Here is a 12,376-nt window from a genome sequence, read left to right as displayed (position 1 = left end):
GATGATTCTGAGGAAATCAGACCAAAACACAGAGAAAGAGCAGAAATGATGAAAGTGAAATCAATGTAATGTGAAGAGTAGAATGACAAATTCAATGTAAACCTAATAGGGATTCGAAGGAGAGAATAGGGAGAATGAGGGAGAGGCAACATATTGAAGAGATACTGGAGGAGAATTCACCAGAATTGAAGAAGGGCGAGTGCTCAAACTAAAAAAGCACTCAGAAATATGAGCAGGATACATGAAAATAAATCCACCTGTAGTCTCACCGTAGTGACGCTGAGGAGTGTCAAATACAAAGACCAAATATTAAGGTTTTCCTAAGAAAGGGAACTAATGTAAGTTACTGAGAAGCTATATCCTGTCTTTTCTGCTGGGCTGGCGGGTTGGGGCTGGTGGCTGGTGGCTGGTGGGTTGGTGGGCTGGTGGGCTGGTGGCTGGTGGGTTGGTGGCTGGTGGCTGGTAAGCTGGTGGGCTAGTGTGGCTAATGGGCTAGTGGGGCTGGTGGGCTTGTGGGGCTGGTGAGCTAGTGGACTGGTGGCTGGTGAGCTAGTGGGGCTGGTGGGGCTGGTGAGCTGGTGGGGCTGGTGGGCTAGTGGACTGGTGGCTGGTAAGCTAGTGGGGCTGGTGGCTGGTGGGCTGGTGGCCTAGAGGACTGGTGGCTGGTGAGCTAGTGGGCTGGTGGCTGGTGGGCTGGTGAGCTAGTGGGCTGGTGGCTGGTGGGCTGGTGGCTGGTAAGCTGGTGGACTAGTGTAGCTAGTGGGCTAGTGGATCTGGGGGGCTAGTGGGGCTGGTGAGCTAGTGGACTGGTGGCTGGTGAGCTAGTGGGGCTGGTGGCTGGTGGGCTGGTGAGCTAGTGGGCTGGTGGCTGCTGGGCTGTTGGGGCTGGTGGGCTAGAGGACTGGTGGCTGGTGGTTGGTGGGCTGGTGAGCTAGTGGGCTGGTGGCTGGTGGGCTGGTGGGCTAGTGGACTGGTGGCTGGTGAGCTAGTGGGCTGGTGGCTGGTGGGCTGGTGGGCTGGTGGCTGGTGGCTGGTGAGCTAGAGACTGGTGGGCTGGTGGGCCAGTGGCTGGTGGGCTGCTGGCCTAATGGCTAGTGGGCTGGTGGGTTGGTGGCTGGTGGCTGGTAGGCTAGTGGACTGCTGGCTGGTAGGCTGGTGGCTGGTGGGCTAGTGGACTGCTGGCTGGTGGGCTGGTGGGCTAGTGGCTGGTGGGTTAGTGGCTGGTAGGCTGCTGGGCTGGTGGCTGGTGGCTGGTGGTCTTCAGCTTCCAGCCAGAGAATGCAGCAAGAACTGAGACGTAGCCAGTTACTCTCCAAGTGAAGGTCAGGCTACTTGAGCGAGACATTCAGACCAAGAAGAAGGCAGTGATTTCATCCAAACCACTCTGCAAGTCCTCCTTGTTAAGATTTGTTGGTAACGTGGGCTTGGGCTTTCACTCTTTAACATGTGTGGGCATGCCTGTGCATGCATGTAGGGCAGTGGTGTCAGGCATCTTAAATTATCTGCAATCCATCTCCTCTTTTTTAGTAATGTACATAAAAGGATAATGAAAATCTCCCAAAGCAAGAGCTCTCAATCCTGGCTGCAGGCGAGAATACACCAAAGCCCAAGTGAGCCCATGTTTAAACTCTCTGGAGAGTGACATCAGTGATATAGACGAGTCTGTGTCACGAGGCCTCCTCCTCTGTCCATGTCCTGAAGGAACTCAGCCAGTGTGCCTGCAATACATGTCAACTGCCTCTCTGAGCATCAAGTCCCGTGAGGCTCCCTGAGCTATGATGGGGTTGCTAGTCCCCTGCGTTCTCCACCCTTTCGTAACCATGGTTGTGTCCACCGCATGCCCCCACTCCTGTTGTAAACTTAAGCCTCACCACAGGCAGGGATGAATGACACTTTCTCTTTAGACAACTGACTCGGGTAAAATGTAAATATGACCTTTGGGAACTGCTAACCTGACTACCCAAGGGTTGAGTCCAGTAAAAAGAATATCTTCATCATTTTCACTTGCAGAAGTACAAAGAGATGACAAGCATCGAGTTGTTTTAAACGTCGTCACCCAGAAAGCTTTATCCCAGCTTTGGAGTCAGAGTCTGCTGGGATGTACTTGTTGAACCACTTCTTTCACATGTGGGAGGCTGCACAAATCCCTGGTTTTAGGACCTTCAGTTTCTCCATCAGTAGAAAGAATGAGCGGGCTGCACTGGACTTTTGGCTTGTGGTCCATGGGATACAAGGTTCGGACCGCCAGGAAACTCTCCAAATCAGGGACTTTGCAGATGGGACCTAGGCTTTTGGTATTTTAAGAGGCCCCCACAGATGACACTGACATATACTGCTGGCTACTGACCTCAATTACTTTAATTCCTAACATTTTATATTAAAACCCCCAGTTTGGAGACAAAGGAAAACAGTGTCTAATAATAGCGCTAAAAATTCCCTCACAAAATTTTAGTACTATGATTCCATTTAAATTGGATTTTTCAAAAGAAAAGAAACCTTAGCTAAATAATTAATTTATAATAAAAGAAATCCAAGTACCAATGCTGTATTAACCAATATGGTTCCAATAAATATACTCATCATTTAAGTGAGACAAACTACTTGGTTTAGGAGGAATACTACAAAGAAATGCCTTAGTTAGGAAATGGTCTATGACATTTCTGATGATAAAAGGGTAGTGTAGGCGTCTTCAGGCAAAACTACCTCATTTCATTACCAAATCATTAGACCTGAGAATCAGGTCTTACATCAGGGATGAGAATAAAGAACTGAAACGTACCATGGAATTGAGAACAGAAACTGAAGCCATGGCTAAAAAGCAGAAGAGAGCGGTAGAGAAAACACCTTCTTATCATAGCACCCAATGGGTGAGCAAGAAAGAACTGACGAAAGGAAAATCCTGCTGGACGAGGCTCAGGGTGCCGCCGAGTGCTGGTCTCTCTGGCCTGTGTGGAGAGGCATGAGCACCGTCTCAGCATCTGAGGATGAACTGGACACTACACCCCAGCACAGGCAGTGCGCGCCTCAACTCCCACCCCTCACCTCTGGGCAGAGGTGGGGCAGGACTACAACTCTAAAGCTATTAAGGGCCTCATCCTGTCAAAATCAAGCCTCAGAATAGAAACTGAGTGGACTTATAGAAAAATGAAGTTGTTTTTCTTGCACACTCAAGTTCGTAGACTGGTACATCTATATCCCTGCCACAGAGTCGCTGTGGTCGTTACCTTTGTTTAACTCTGCTCTTTGGCTCAAATGGAGATCTTGGCATACCCTGAGTCCTTCCTGCTCCTTCTGCTTCTTCAAGTATAGATTGCTCCTTCCTCCCTCCATTAGCAGTGGGAGAATTTATTCATTCGCTCACTCGTTTCATTCATTGGTTCTATAAACACCACATGTCAGAGACCACTTCAGGCAACAGAAATAATAGCAAGAGGCTGGGTGTGGTGGCTCACGCTTGTAATCCCAGCACTTTGGGAGGCCAAGGTGGGAGTATCACCTGAGGTCAGGCGTTCAAGACCAGCCTGGCCAACATGGTGAAACCCTGTCTCTACTAAAAGTACCAAAATTAGCCAAGTGTGGTGGTGGGTGCCTGTAATCCCAGCTACTCAGGAGGCTGGGGCAGGAGAATCGCTTGAACCCAGGAAGCAGAGCTTGCAGTGAGCCAATATCATGCCACTGCACTCCAGCCTGGGCAACAAGAGTGAAACTGTGTCTCAAACAAAAAAAAAAAAGAAAGAGAAAGAAAGAAAGAGGGAGGGAGGGCAAGCAAGCAAAGCAGGGAAAAGGCCAAGTTCCTCTTCCCCTGAAGACTACATTTTGAAGGTGAGCAACAGCCAGTAAACAAATAAATATATAACGTGTCAAGTGGTGACAAGTGCTCTGAAGATAAATATAGTAGGGAAAAGGAATGAAGAGAGACAGGAGGCAGATGCTATTTTAGAGGTGGTCAGGGAGGCCTCTATGTTGACCTGACATTTGAGCAGAGAGGTCTGTGAACTTATAAAAATGCTTTATACACAGGATAACCACAGATAATCAGCCAACTGGCACAGCAGGGGAACTGTTCCCTCAGCAGTACACCCAGAGCTTTGTCACAGTGTAAGGCTAAATCAAATGACCTCTGAAAGAGGCGTAAATGCCACCTGGGTATGCATCCCCACTGATGAAAGAGAAACTGACCAAAAATAAAAACTGGTGGCAGTAGAAATGGGCTCCCATTCAAAACAATGTTCCTGTAAACATCTATTGAATTACTTATCAAAATAATAGACTGTGACAAAATCTAAGTACCTAAAACTATCCAAAGAGTATTTCTCAATCATGTTTTTCTGTATACTGCATTGATCTGGAAATGCTGAGAACAGGTGTAGAAGTGCGTGCTCCCCCAGGCGCAGTGGCTCACTCCTGTCATCCCAACACTTTGGGAGGCCAAGGCAGGAGGATCACTTGAGGCCAGGAACTCCAGACCAACATGGGCAACACAGCAAGATTCCATCTTTACAAAAAAATTTAAAAATGATCAGGGCATAGGGGCATGCACATGTAACCCCAGCTACTCAGCAGGCTGAGGTGGGAGTATCCTTGAGCCGAGGAGTGTGAGGCTGCAATAAGCTATGATGGTGCCACTGCATTCCAGGCCAAGGAACAGAGTGAGACCTCATCTCTAAATAAAAATAGAAGTTCAAGGTCCCAGCCATGTTCTGAGGTTCCACAGAGACACACAATACGGCTTATGGAAGGCCTCTTCTCAACTGCAAGTGAGAAGCAGAAGGTGTGTGGAGGGTAGACAGTGAGGCTTCATCATGGTCGGGCGGGCCTACGTCTGAATGGAACTGAGACAGGGATGTTAAATAACTTGCCCCAAAGCACACAGCCAGTGAGGCAGGAAGCCAGTATTAAACCGTAGGCAAATCTCAGGGGAATTTGATGGAGAGAAAAAAAGTCAATCTTAAGAGGTCACATACTGTCTAATTCCATAACATTCTTGTGTAACATTCTTGAAACAAAATGATCAAAATGGAGAATGGGTTCCGGGTTAGAGGGGTAGGGAGGGAGGTGGCTGAAGCCATAGCAGCATAGTAGGATGAGAAGTCCCGTGGTGATGGAACAGGTCTGGGTCTTGATTGTGGTGGTAGTGTGATACCGAAATCTATGTGTGATACAGTGGCACAGAATTAAATACACACACACGAATGTATTTAAGCTGGTGAAATCTGAAAATGTTCTGTGGATTGTCCCAGTGCCAATTTCCCGGTTTCAGTCGTGTTCAGTGGTATGCAAGATATTACCATGGGCTGAAACTCAATGAAGGGTACACAGGATTTCTGTTTTTCTTTCTTACAACTGTGCATGAATCTATAATTACTTCAAAATAATAAGTTAAAAACCAACCAAACAAAAAGCAACTCAGGCAGTTGTAGGCTTGAGCCTAAGCCTTAACCATGATGTAGGGCCAGTAGCTGTGAAACTTTTATGAATCAAGATATTTTTTAATTAAACAATATGATATTTAACAATTTCTATTATTCTGCGATGTTCTGTTTACCTTTTTAAGGGACAGGGAAAATAAATCTAATTTAATATAGCTTTCGAATGTGTGTATTAAGTATTTTATCTAAACCTTTACTTTCTCATAATATAACCCACATAAAACATCCCAATGCAACATAAGGGGAGAAAACAGCTTCTAAAATATCTGCATTTCTTTCATAAGTCCCCATTAAAATACAAACTTCTATACATAGAAAAGTAATCAGGAAGCAAAAGCTTTAAAATAATCCTCAGCCAGGTGTGGTGGCTCATGCCTATAATCCCAGCTCCTCAGAAGGCTGAGGCTAGAAAATCACTTGAGCCTGGGAGGCAGAGGTTGCAGTGAGGCGAGATTGCGCCACTGCACTCCAGCCTGGGCGGCAGAGCAAGACTACGTCTCAAAAAATAAAAAAAATTGGAAAAATTAATCCTCAATGTCCAGCACCATGGACTGAACTGTCCATGTAACAATCACGCGTTTCTACTGCATTTGTGGACGGCTGTAGGGAGAAAGGACCGTCTTTGCTCTTCGTACCTTCTGCAAGTGTCCCCCAAATCCATACTAAAAGTAACATCCCTTTTGTTCACCTTTAGTTGTTTTGATTTTTCTGAAATTTTACATTTTAGGCTCTGGAGGATACTATATCGTATGTACAGCAACAATCTGTGCAAACTGTTGTGCTTAATTGTGGGAAAATGTATTTTTAAACTAGCATTTACAAAGCAAATTTGAGATAGCACAGGATGGTGACCTGGCTCTGCGAAGACCGCAGGCAAGGAGGCAGAACAGTCTGGCAAGTCTGTGATCTGGCAATGCAAAGCTGGGCCTGAGAAGGAGGAGGGGAAATTCCCCCAGAGAGGCCTGGGAGTCCTGGGGAACCAGAGAGCAGGGAAAGGACAAGCCCGACCGATCCATGAACTCCTGGGAAGAGCTGGGGAGCAAAGATCCTCTTGGTCCCAAGCAAGGCAGCTTAGGGACAGTCACAGGGCACAGCTCTGGAAAACCTGGCTCTCCTTCACTTCCTCTGCCTGCCCCTTCTCCCTTCCTATAATAGGAACAGATTGCTTGAGAAAAAATTAAATAATGTTTTCATTGTAAATTTGAGAATTTATCAATGAGAAACATTTTCTGCTCGTGGGCCTCAGGCAGCTGCATGGTCTACATCCCAGGACCTGGGTGCCGGGTGACAATGACAAGAGCTTTGATGGGTATGGTGCCAGAGCAGAGCTCAGGAGAGGATGACTTGAGCAAAGATTTGACATGTAGTTCATTTCACTTTCCTGCTGTTTAGTATTTGTACTTGATTCCAGACTTTTCCATTAAGTACCTGTAATCCCAGCACTTTGGGAGGCCAAGGTGGGAGGATCACTTGAGCTCAAGAGTTCAAGACCAGCCTGGGCAACATAGTGAGACCCCCATCTCTACTAAAATAAATAAAAATTAGCTGGGCATGGTGGTGTGTGCCTGTAGTACCAGCTACCTGGGAGGCTAAGTTGGGAGAATCATTGAGCCCGGGAGGTCAAGGCTACAGTGAGCCATGATGGCCACCACTGCAGTCCAGCCTGTGCAACAGAGCAGAACCCGTCTCAAAAACACAACACATAAAAGGGGTAGGGGGAATCGGCTTTCCCATTAATTTCTGATGAACCCCGAAATGGGTTACTGTTGGTGATTTTATAGCCTGCAGCAGTCAGTGCAAGGACTTTCAGATTCCCACGTGTGAGACTTAGGCCTGGTGGGTATCATATGCGGCGGAATCGGCCAAGCTCCCAGTGATCCTCTCACTGCCCTTGTTACCTACAGGAATAGAAGAACACCCGGGGCTGCAGGGCACTGAAATACTCCAGCCTCAGCCCCACCCCCTCCCAGACACAGTTGGTGGGCCCTGCCTCTACTCCTGCAACTGAAAATGAGTCTGACATTCTGGTTCTGTCTGTTCCGTGCAGACTTCAGCTGACATGTTTTATGCCATGGGGATGGAGTAACAGGAACACACATCTTCAGGGACAGGACTGAAGCTGATGAGAGGCACATAGAGAAAAAGTTTCCTCAGAGACCTTCCTTTTCCAAGTGTTATCCTTTCCTGGGACCCAGCCACAGCCCCGTCCTCAGGGCTCTATGGCACACTTCCTTTTCCTCATGATAACGTCTACCTTTCTGGCCCAATCTGGTCTGAGTTCGTTTTTCTCACCTTCCAAGGAAGTGTCCTGCTGAGCGGTGGTGGAGTCTGCAGGGTCAGCGACTGTGCTGCTTTGCTCAGCACTGTGGCTCCTGTGCTGGTACATCTCCTGGCATGTAACAGGGGCTCAGTGAGTATATACTGAGCTAATGCATGAACGATATGCTGAGCATCATATGCCCTGTGTGGGACGAACCTTCAGGAACAAGTGCGCCAGAAAAGAGAGCTCCCCGCTTGGCAGGAATGGTGGAGGGATGGTGGGGACAGCTGTATGAGGAAAGATATTTAGAGCAGGAGCCTCGCTGGTTGGCAAGGGAGAGCTAAGGTGCTCATCTGTCATTAGTCTCCATCTAAAACCTTGTAAATGCCTCCTTCATATTTTGATGATTCCCCAGGCTGTGAACTCACCTTCGAGTGTGGAACCCAGATCCTACGCTTCCCAGCCTTCCTTCCACTGGGGTGCAGATCTGTGATTGGGTTCCATCCGTCAGATGAAATCAGCGTGAGATGCCGATTAGAAGCCAGCTGCAAGAGGAAGTGGGCAGGGCCTAGGCCCCCATGTTGTCCATGTGCTGGAGGCAGAGGCAGGGTGCTTCTGAGACCTCAGACGTTCTTTACCAGGTTGATTCCATGAAGAGATTGTGGATACTGTCCCTAAAAGCTCAGCCCAATATGTGCCTTCAGCCATTTTAATAACAGTGTGATTTTTCTAATAAGTTCCCTCCGGTTTAAACTATAGAGAGAGGATACAGGTTAGAGAAGCTGAAATCTTTATCATGAGGATGGAGCTGAACATTATGTCCAATAGTTGAGAGGAGATCCAAATTTCAAGAATAAAGAATGTGAGTGAGGGCCGGGCGCAGTGACTCACTCCTGTAATCCCAGCACTTTGGGAGGCCAAGGTGGGCAGATCATGAGATCAGGAAATGGAGGCCATCCTGGCTAACACGGTGAAACACCATCTCCATCTCTACTAAAAAATACAAAAAATTAGCCTGGTGCGGTGGCGGGCACCTGTAGTTCCAGCTACTCAGGAGGCTGAGGCAGAGAATAGCATGAACCTGGAAGGTGGAGCTTGCAGTGAGCCGAGATCATGCCACTGCACCCCAGCCTGGGTGACAGAGCAAGACTCCATCTCGAAAAACAAAAAAAAGAATGTGAGTGAAGCAGTCAGCCAGAAACTGATCTTTTCAAACAACCAAGTTTTTGACTAAGTGATATTTCTCTATTCTCTTTTCTATTTCAATAATTTTTATTCCTATCTCTATTTCCTTCTTTCCATTTATATGAGCTTAGTATTCTGTTTTTCTATCTTCTTAAGGTAAAAACTAAGTATCACTTTAAACTTTTTTTCTTTTCTAGCATAAGAATTTAAAGCTATCCTATTCCCTGTAAGCAATGTCTGAGGAAACATCTCACGAATTTTGACGCTCAAGTTTTCATTCTTACTTTCTAATCACTGTGATTTCTTCTTTGACACATACATCATTTTGCAATGAAGTGTTTTATTTCTAAACATAGAAGGATTTTCATTTTCCCGATATCTTTCTAATATTGATTTCTATTGTAATTCTGTTGTGGTCAAAGTGCATACTCTGTGTGATTTCCGTCTCTGTAAACTTCCCGGGGATTGTTTTATGGCCAGCATCTGGTGTGTCTCCATGCACCCGAAGCAATGGAGAAGGCTGCGCGTTCTGCTCTTCCTGGTGAACATTCTTTTTTTTTTTTTTTTTTTTGAGACAGAGTCTCGCTCTGTCGCCCAGGCTGGAGTGCAGTGGCCGGATCTCAGCTCACTGCAAGCTCCGCCTCCCGGGTTCACGCCATTCTCCTGCCTCAGCCTCCGGAGTAGCTGGGACTACAGGCGCCCGCCACCTCGCCCGGCTAGATTTTTGTATTTTTTAGTAGAGACGGGGTTTCACCGTGTTAGCCAAGATGGTCTCGATCTCCTGACCTCGTGATCCGCCTGTCTCGGCCTCCCAAAGTGCTGGGATTACAGGCTTGAGCCACCGCACCCGGCCCCTGGGTGAACATTCTATTACCATCAAGTGAGCCACGTTGGTGGGAGTGTTGTATAAGTCTTCTCCGTCCTTAGTGATTTCTGCCTACTTTTTCTATTAATACTGAAAGGGGAGTACTAAAACTGCCACCGTCACCTTGGATTCATCTAGAGCGCCTTTCATTTTCATCAGTTCTTAAGATTTTCATTTTATTTGGCACCTTCACAGCGTCTGGTATTAGCTACCTGTTGCTTTGTAACAAATCACTCCCAAATTAAATAAACTTGATGACCAGGAGTCTGGGTGTGGCTTAAGTTAACCAGGGTACTCCTGGCTCAGAGTTTCTCATAGATCTGTAACGAAAGCATCAGCCTGCTCTGCAATCACTGCCAGGCCCCCATGTGGCTTCCCAGCTCACCCACCTGGCTGCTGGGCCTCAGGGCTGCGTGGCTGTGGGCTAGAGGTGCTTCTGGATCTCTCCATAGGAAATGCCCTAACATGGCATCTTTCCTTCCCCAGAAGGCGGAGAGAGAGACACACGAGATTTTTATGTATTTATTTACTTTTGTGTGTGTGGAGTTTTGCTCGTCGCCCAGGCTGGAGTGCAGTAGTGAAATCTCGGCTCACTGCAACCTCCGCCTCCCGGGTTCAAGCCATTCTCCTGCCTCAGCCTCCCGAGTAGCTGGGATTACAAGCACCTGCCACCAAGCCCAGCTAATTTTTGTATTTTTAGTAGAGATGGGGTTTTGCCATGTTGGCCCGGCTTGTCTTGAACTCCTGACATCAGGTGAGCCACCTGCCTCGGCCTCCCAAAGTGCTGGGATTACAGGCGTGAGCCACCACATCAGGTTGACACAGAGATTTTTAAAACCTAACCTTGAAGTAAAAGCATACCACTTTATAGCCGAATTTCATTCAATAGACACGTTATTAGCTTCGGCCCACACTCAAGGGGTGAGGGTGCTTACAGAAGAATGTAGAGATAATCAGAGCTGTCTTAGAGGCTGCCTACCACACCCTTCAAGGCACTCAGCAAAGAAAGCAACCTCAATCATATATATATGTCATTGGAACTACATATATATGTAACTATATCGTTTCCTATATATGTAACTATATGTGTCTAGTTATACATACATGTAACTGTAAAACTATATATGTATGTAACTCTGTATATATATAAAGTCCAGTTTCAATGGTGTCCACAGAAATGCTGAGCAACCAGTCTTGGGAGGGTGGGGCTCACGACAACTCTGTAGCAAAAGTTTATAGACTGTCCCGTAAGCTTCACATTTTACATAATTCAGACTCATCTTCAATGTACAAATTTCTTGGAGAAAATGCTCAAGAGAATCTGGTTGGGCCAATGTGGGAAAGGAGTCCATAGCCAATCAACTATGGCAGGGAAGGCAAGACCATGAAGAACAAGCCTGTGTGGTGTGCCAGAGGTCCACCGCTGTGGGCAGGGGAGCCGTGCTCTCAGAGGGAGAACAAACGGGTGATGCACCAGCCTTCACCCTGGTGATGCTCACAGCCTGCATCTGTGATAGGAAGGGGTTGGCAGCAGCTACAGCTGAGAGCAGGCTGCTCAAGGGAGAGGAGCTGTGATGAAAGCAGGGGCCTCAGGAGGAGGGAGGTGCATTTGCAGCAGCTCTCAGGTCATATCCTAGGCCTGTGTCTGGCCCAGGCTAATGCCTCACGCGCTTCTGCCTGCCTCAGAGACATCAAAAGTCTGTGAGCACCATGTTAATGAGCAAAGGAACTTCAGTGTCCTACCAGGGTCTCAGACTAACCAGAGAAGAGGAAATTAGCTCAGAGCTGGACTCAAGCCTTCTGTGCTAACCTCTGCAAGCAACCATGGCCTCAGGAGGCTCCTGAGCATTGTCTCTTTAGAGGACAAGAGCAGGTGGTCCTGAGGTCCCACCAGATGTTGCAAAGCATGGGCACCATCGGCTGCCACTGCAGGCTAAGATCGATTAATTCAGACGTTCGGCAAGTGTGAAAATTCTTTGGAGGAAATATTTCCCAGGGCTTGATGCACTCTCAGGCAGGCCCCACCTGCACCAGCAATGGGCTAAGATCCTTGCTAGCTGTCTCTAGTGGAGCTTCATCTAGATCTGAAGTAGCTGTATGCCTAGCATTGCTTTTTTTGTCTTTTTGAACTTTTTATTATGGAAAGTTCCAAGCGTACCTAAAAGTAGAGGGACTAGAGAGACTAACATAATGAACTCCCATGCGTTGATCACCCATCTTCAACAATCACCAACTCACGGCTGATCCTCTTTCATCTCTAGCCCCGCCCACTGTCCCCACCCACTCTGCAGATTATTTAGAAATAAATCTCATTTTATGATTTGATTCACACTTCAGTATATATTTCTGAAAGATAAAACAAATTTAAAAATCTTTAAAAACCTCTACAAAATCTAAAATAGCCATTATTACATCTAAGATGATTAATAAATTCTCATCAGAAGTATAGTAGAGGCTGTGCTTGGTGGCTCATGCCTGTAATCCCAGCACTTTGGGAGACTGAGGCAGGAGAATCACTTGAGGTCAGGAGTTTGAAACCCGTCTGGGAAGAAAGCAAGACCCACCCTTCCCAATACCCCCACCTCTCATCCCCCACCCAACACATACAAATTTAGCTGGGCTTGGTGGTGCATGTCT

This window comes from Trachypithecus francoisi, unplaced genomic scaffold (assembly GCF_009764315.1).
Source record: "Trachypithecus francoisi isolate TF-2019V2 unplaced genomic scaffold, Tfra_2.0 Lachesis_group17, whole genome shotgun sequence".
Classification (NCBI taxonomy): domain Eukaryota; kingdom Metazoa; phylum Chordata; class Mammalia; order Primates; family Cercopithecidae; genus Trachypithecus; species Trachypithecus francoisi.
Note: the sequence above shows the minus strand (reverse complement) of the source record.